The sequence below is a fragment of the Neofelis nebulosa genome, chromosome 4 (genome assembly GCF_028018385.1).
Source record: "Neofelis nebulosa isolate mNeoNeb1 chromosome 4, mNeoNeb1.pri, whole genome shotgun sequence".
In the NCBI taxonomy this organism is placed as follows: Eukaryota; Metazoa; Chordata; class Mammalia; order Carnivora; family Felidae; genus Neofelis; species Neofelis nebulosa.
The window spans coordinates 33,001,950-33,010,102 of record NC_080785.1 but is presented as its reverse complement, the minus strand read 5'-3'; the positions used below and the strand labels follow the sequence as shown (position 1 = coordinate 33,010,102).

General features: G+C 37.4%; 1 pseudogene; it reads left to right on the top strand.

Moving 5' to 3' along the window:
- The first annotated feature begins 2,785 nt into the window (after positions 1 to 2,785).
- LOC131508535 (golgin-45-like) lies at positions 2,786 to 7,953 on the top strand (annotated as a pseudogene).
- The last annotated feature ends 200 nt before the right edge of the window (positions 7,954 to 8,153 follow it).

The window sequence follows — 8,153 nt, the reverse complement described above, 5'->3', positions numbered from 1 at the left end:
GGTGACTCTGCTTAGAGAAACTAAACATACAACCTGCCCCCCTGCCCCCAAACCAAATGGTTTATGTGAGGTAAATTTAATTTCCAGTTGAGAACTTATTTTTAGGGTCAAAAAATTAACCTTCGTTTTTCACCTCTTTGACACATTCTTCACTTTCTCTTTGGTTCTCTATCTCTAATCTCCTTCTAATGAGTAACAGGTTGAGCGAACAGAACCAATTCCTATTTCCAGCTATTTACCGTAAACCACTGCCTCTTTATTCAACTTTTCCCCATAAGACCCTTTTTAGAATTGGAGTTGATGAAAACCAAATGAGATGCTGGTGAGCTACAATGCTAATCAGCGATAACCAGCAATATTCACATTGTAGAAAACATTAAGCGTTCTTTTTAAAAAGGATTAACATAACACCTTAAAGTCTATTCTTTTCATTTAATAACGACTTAAAGAGTAATCCAAAAGGAATATGCTGATTTTTAATAGCCACAAAACGTCTAGCTATTTAATAAAATATCACGAACCAGTCTTGAATTACATTCAGGAGCAATTCAAATTATATGCAGAGAGAGACATAATCTCTGGCGGAGAAACCTGTAGTGAGTCTTATTTATAAGATCAAAGTCATTTTTGCTTCATTCAAATACGAATATGTACTTATACATCAGTTTAGAAGAAGATTGTGGAATATAGGTCTGGATGAATTTCTTGTGGTACCGATTTTTGCGAGTTTTTTTTAAAACATTGAAATCACTGTTATGGGTTCTTAGAGATGAACCATCTGTCACAAATCAGAATCAACATTTATTTTAGCTTATTAAGAGGAAAAGTTGCTAGCAAAAGCCATTTGAAGTGCAAAATTGGATACTGAAAACCTTTTTTTTTCCCCATAGAGGTTTTTAAAAAACAGATTAGATGTTCATCTGTGAAAATAGTTCTGACTTTTGTAAATAGATAATTATCTCATATGGTAAGATCACTAAAAAGGTGAGAAATGCACAGGGACAGAAGGAAGGCAGAGAAGCATGAGCACGTGTATGCAGCATGAGAGAGAGAGAGACAGAGAGAGGAGGCAGCTGCATTTCTCAGGAGAATTACATTTGTTTGTAGGTATCCTAACTGAAAATATGAAATTGCTTTTGAAGATAGCTCACAAACTAGAATGTACATTATGAAGTGGAGTGCTATTAAATAAGTTGTAACTTAATGTGGGTATTCCAACTTAAGATGTTATCACAGCTCAAATTTTGTTAATAAAAATGCCATCATAGGAGTGAGATCATCAAGATGTTGACATGTCATTCTCAACTTTGGTCTCCCTCACAAGAAGACCTACTGATAATTATCCATAGATAAGACACCATTGTGAAAATCCTAGAACCTGGGGGTGAGGCTGAATCACCCTCTTGGACCACAAAGACCAAAAAGGACCACAAGAGTAAGACTAGTGGCTACCCTCTTAATACATTCCATCCCCCCCAAGAACAGCAAAGCATTGCGCTGAGATTGACCCCCTGAACCTAGGTTTCTCCAGTGGAAAAAAGAGCCCAAGGTGAACATCCAGCTGCTTCAGCATTTTGAGGCACTTCCCAGGAGGTCTACTGAAATGTCACCTCATAGGAATCACCAAGGGAATCTGTAGGGCTTGACCACTGGAGATCAGATAGAAACAGAGGAGTGGGGCTTATACACCTGACACTCAGATCTTCACAGACTACAATCCTCCTCTGAAAGGAGGTGGAGCAGAGGCCCTAGCCAGTTGCTCTGTCCAACTACAGGGTCAAGCTGGTGGCCCTGTCTGGCCTAGAAATAAGCCCACACATATGTGCCCAACTAATATTTGACAAGGGAGCCAAGAATACTCAATAGATTAAAAAGATTCTCTTCAGTAAATGCTGCTGGGAAAACTGGATATTCACATGTAAAAAAATGAAAGTGGACTTTTATCAAACACCAATCACAAGAAGTAACTCAAATGGGTTAAAGATTAAATGTAAAATCTCAAACCATAAAGCTCCTAGAAGAAAACACAAGGAAAAACTCCTTGACATTGGTTTTGGCAATGATTTTATGGATAGGACAGTCAAAGCTTAAGAAACAAGAGCAAAAACAAACAAGTGGAACTAATTATATCGAACTTAAGTGCTCCTGCATAGTAAAAGAAATGACAAATGAAATGAAAAACCAAAGTATTATCCAAATAATGAAATTAAGTATTCATTCCCACTTGAGATTGTAAACTCTTTGCAGGAAGGTTACTTGTTACACTTTCGAATTTTCCATGATATCTGTTAAGACATATGTAAGTATATGATAAATATTTCTTATTTAATTCAGTCAACATTAAATATGATTTCTACATAAGGACACTATTCTACCTACCAATGCTTTGGAGGTTTGTTTCCAGAGCAGAGAAAAAGTAAAAGCTTCTTTATACAATGAAGGACCTAATGACCTACTTTTCTGTAAACACATTTCACAGATAGAAGAGTATTCTTTTGTACTTTGAAAAGCATGATTTATTTAATTTCAAAATAAATGCTTTGCTTGAATAATAGCTATAATAAAGTATTAGTAATAAAATAATTAAAATATTTTTCTTAGAAGGAAAAAAAAGGAAAACCAACATACAGAATGGGGGAAATATTTACAAGACATATATCTGATAAGGGGTTAATATATAAGAAATATAAGGAACTAATACAACTCAATATAAAAAACACAAGTAGTCCAATTAAAAAAATGGGCAAAGAACCTAAATGGACATTTTTCCAAAGAAGACATACAAATGGCTAGCAGGTGCATGCTCAACATCACTAATCATCAGGGAAATTCAAATCCAAACTACAGTAAGTGAGTGAGTGAGTGAGAAGCTGAATATCAGGCAGGCCTGGGCAGGTCAGCTACAGAATGGAAAAGGACTATGTGGAGCAGTTAACCCTGTGATGCAGAGCCCAACAATCTGTAAAGTGAAACCCCCTGAAATCAGAAGAGTAAGAACCTTGGCAGTTTTTCAGTAGAAGTCTTGAGGAAATTTTCATTGGTTAAAAAATAGCTATTCTCAAAAGTTTAGAAACCAAAGTCACCCTTACTTCAACCTCAGTCTGAGGAGCAGGAGATAGAACAGAAACTGAGGAGCCATCTAAATCTGTTGGACTTACCTCTGGAGTCCAACCCATGAAACATCACATCCTTCAGAATCCATGAAAGAAAGCTGTTCCATCAGAGAGTCCAGGACTTCTTCAGGTAAGGAAGATTCTCACTGAAAAAGCAGTGGAAGTCGATGCTGTAAGAATATTAGTTCCCAAAGCTGCTATAACCCATGATATTCCCAACAAAAAATGCAAAGGCTAAGTCTCTGGGTCATTGTAAAGGAGAATTACTTGGTCAGTCAGAGGGAGTTGCAGAACCCAAAAAAGAACTATCAGAGGTAAAGAATATATTGGAAAAGCTCAAGAACTCTTAAAGTAGGTTACTACAGGACAAAGAAGGTCTTTAAAACCAGTTCAGGGTATAGACAGAGGTCAGTTGTGAGTTTAAAAAGTTGCTAGTGGCTTCTGTTGGGGATGATCTTCAGTATTACTCTGAATGTCTAGCCAGAGGAAAATCAGCTTATTTTAGAAAATAAAGCCATAGGTCAAAACACAGGTCAACTTTCTGAATAGTTAGAACGTATGTCAATATAGTGTGATATATGACGAAGTAAATTCCTCACAAGCAGGATTATGGCAGATGAGTTAACCAACTCCTAACCACATTTACAGCGTCAAAACCACAAGGCGCAGAGTGCTATTCAAGATATCCTGACTGAACGGGAACAGTTTTGTCGGGAAATGACACTTACCCATAAATTATTGGAGGGGCTCTTAGTCTCCATGCAGTGGGGAAGAGAGCAAACCTACTACCCTAGTACACAACCTCATATCACAGCAGGACAGGCATCTACAAATCACAAGTTGGCAAAAGCAGTAAATGCTCATCTTCTGGGAAATGGCAGCACTAATAGTCAAAAGAAGATTCCATGAACAGTTGAGTTCTGCAGCAACCCAGCAGAAAAAGAAATGGCTGAAATGGTTCTATGCATTCTATCCAGTTGCTTGTACAGAAAGCTCACCTGATAATCCATTTTTTGAGTCTTCACCAACCACCTTACTTGGTACAAAGAAAAATACTGGATGATTTCATCCCTATACTAGATATGGAAATACAACTTTCGGTTGCTGCCATCACTTCCAGGGAGAACTTCTTGTCCTTTCACATTTGGTATGTTGGAGGTATGCTACAGGTGCTTGCTTATTACCCAAGAGTCATTATTATTTGGAAGCGGGAGTTCTTATAATCGTAGACATAGTATCACTTTCTATTTAAGTAATATATACCCCCCCCCCCAAAGATGTTTTTCATGTACTGGACCACAGATAACCCTTTCTTAATAAATGTTTCAGGGTAAGGAAAGAATGAAAGGCATATTTAAAGTAGATGATATTCGGGGTGCCTGGGTGGCTCAGTTGGTTAAGCGGCTGACTTCGGCTTAGGTCATGATCTCGCGGTCTGTGAGTTCGAGCCCCACGTCAGGCTCTGTGCTGACCGCTCAGAGCCTGGAGCCTGTTTCAGATTCTGTGTCTCCCTCTCTCTCCGACCCTCCTCCGTTCATGCTCTGTCTTTCTCTGTCTCAAAAATAAATAAAAACGTTAAAAAAAATTAAAAAAAAATAAAGTAGATGATATTTTCCAGGCATTACATGATGCTTTTCCAAAGAAGGAATTATATGATGCTTTTCCTTTTTCTGAAAGAAAAAGATTTTACCTTCATTTTAGGCCCTAAGTTATATCTTGCTATGGATTTAATAGGAGCAGATTCAATTCTGATACTCTAATGCAAGGTGGGTCATATGCAGCCACATTCATTCACTTACTCTGGTCTATGATTGTTTTCGTTTGTTTTTGTGCACTACAACAGTAGACTTGAATAGATGCAACAGGGCTTGTATTGCCTGCAAAGGAGAAAATATGTCCTATCTAGCTAGCCCTTTACAGAAAGAGTTTTCTGGCCCCTACTCTAAAGGAATAGTAGCTGGTAGAGGATGGGTGGAGGGAGTGTCCATTTCCTTTTTGATGATTTTTTGTGTTACAAAAGGAGGCTTATGGAAATACTATGGGTAAAGGGACTAATATTTTAAAGCTAAATGCTATACTTTAGGAAAATTAAAAATATTTTACAGCCACATTAGCAAGTGTATCAGCCTAACATATTCTCATGTTGGTTTTGTTTTGGGGAAAATCGTAGCTTGAATGGATGCAACTTGACATATATAAAAGAAACAGATTCTACTGAGCTCATTTTGACAAATGCAACACAACAGGAATATCCAGTTTGATACAAAATGTGCTGGAGAAAGTAGGATCTTCCTAGAACATCGTACAAACTCAAAAATGCAATCCATCAATTAATTTATATTAATATATATTATTATTTATTTATGATGGGTCATCATAAATATCCTTTTATAGGTCTTTAAAAATATCCACCATATGTTTATACCAAATTACACTGCATTAGGTGCAGAATTGCCTATCAGAAGAGAAATCTTCTAAAGACACATCTGGTCAAGTAACACATTTTAATGTCAACTTGATGATAGTTTGGTCTGATTCATCTGAGTTACATTTTGAAATGGTATTAAATTTATCTACATTCTTAAAAAAAACCCTACAATGTGATATCATCCAACCATTATTAGGATGTCTATTATCAAAAAGAGGAGCGATGAGGGTGTGGAGAAAAGGGAATCCTGTGCACTATCGGTGGCAACGTAAATTGGTGCAGTCATTTGTAAGAAACAGTATGGAGGCTCCTCAAGAAGCTAAACTAGAATTATCATATGACCCTGCCCATTTCACTTGTGGGTGAAGGAAATGAAGAGAAATCTGCACCCCTTTGTTCACTGCAGCATTATTTACAATGTATTCATCAAACATACAGTATTCCTCTTCCTGTATCAGGCTTATTTCACTTAGCATAGCGTCCTCCTCCAGCTTCATCCATGTTGCCACAAATGGGAGGATTTCCTTCTTTTTTTTTTCTTATGGCTGAATAATATTGTATTATGTATATGAAATATCTATCTGTATCTATCTATATCTAATCTCTATAGACTTTTCTTTGTTTAGTTGTTGCTGGACACTTAGGTAGTTTCCGTATCTTGGCTATTGTGAATAATAGGTTCTTCAGGCTGCCTTATTTTTTATTCTTTTGTGGGTAAAAATTATTTAATTTGTTTTGGGGATTTTATAATATTATGCTACTATAATTCATAAATTTGATTTTAAATACTCTTAATAAATAATTGAATATAGCTTCTACCCAGAAACTTCTACCCAGAAACAGCCTATAATGAAAAGTTTGTTGCCAAGTGCCTGTGCTTCCCAGTATTCGTATTCATAATAGACACAGAGGCTTTTATTTTATCCTAAGCCAAGCACCATAAGGGATCCTGATGAGTGGTGTGCTGGGTTGCTTATTATTTGTAAACAAATAAAGAATATGCCATAAGGCTATCTTTTACTGTTTGTGCTTCACCCTAGATAAAAAGATTTGAGGCCCTTGTGAAATTATAATGCAGGATCCGCCATTATTCAGAATTTTAAATTTCAGGTCAATTATAAAAGAGTAGAATTTAATTTAACCCTGCAATTTTGCTCATTTCTTAAATGACAGTTTCCTGGATTGCTTTTTTAGGGAATTTGTACAATGAAGACTAAAAAAGTACATCTTGAATATGGCGATTCTGATGTTTATACCGGTCCAATAAAAGCCCTGATTTGGTGAGACTGAATCACAACATGTCTTAGAGATTAAAGGAGCAACTTCTATTGTAAGTGCTGTCCATAAAACATTCAAACATTGGGCTTTTTCCAAAAGGTCAGTAGATTGCAGTGAGTGATCCTCTAAAGCATTTTCATGTGTTCAGACCTTACCAACTGCTGCAGAGGTGTTATCCGCTGCTCTACTTAAATATTCAAGGTTGTGGTGTGAGGAGTCTATAAAAGGAGTCAGCACACTGAAGACCATGCCTTTTCAAAGAGCATTACTATTAAGAGATCATAGTGTACACCTGCTATAAAAATAAGCTGCATGTTAAATGTTTCAGAAAGTCTACCTACCTGCTTCCTATTTTTTACTGCTTCTTCTATAAATTTTATTTCAGAAATGCTTTTTATAAATGCAAAATTAGTAAATTCTACTTTGCATTTTGATGAGATTTGTACATTTAGCATTGCACTTGGCACTGAAACAATGTGGGGGTTAAGGGTCCCAATTCCTGAGCAATTGGAAATCTCCCCACAGCTTTTGGCTCCCCCCAAAACTTTACTAACAACCTACTGTTGACTGGAAGCCTTACCAATGATACAGTTGATTAACATATATTTTATATGTTATACATATTATATGGCCTATTCTTACAGTAAAGTAAGCTAATGTTATTAGATATTATTAAGAAAATGTTATTAAGAAAATCATAAGGAAGAGAATACATCTATAGGACTGTACTATTAAAACATCCATATATAGGCAGTGCACCACAGAGTCATGTGGATCTCTCTGTTGCTTCAACAGTGTTTGGACAGCACCGACCCAGGTACGTCCCTTCTTTCAGCCTCTAACCCTCTCCAACCTCTTTTCCAGTGGTAACCTTCAGAACCATCATCTCAGGCATCCTCTACCTCCGGTCCAAGCCAACACCATTTTTTGAGCTTAGCTCCTTATTGCCCATCAAATACCAGCTCCCAGATTCCTCAGAATTATTCCACTGAGGTGGAGGCTGATGACAACCACCTGAGCAACATGCATCTGCGGTTCTCCTACATTTACCCCTATCTGGGCTTCTATTTTGACCAGGATGTTGTGACCCTGGAGGGCATGGGCCACTTCCTCAAGTCGGCCAAGGAGGATTGAGACGGCACCCAGCGTCTTGAATACACAAAACCAGTGTGGTGGCCGTGCCCTCTTCCAGGACCTGCAGAAGCCATCCCAAAATGAATAGGATAAAACCCTGGATTCTTACAGACTGCTATAGTCCTGGGGAAGAACCTGAACCAAAAGAAGCCTTTTGGATCTGCATGCCCTAGGTCCTGCCTGTGCAGACTCCCATCTCT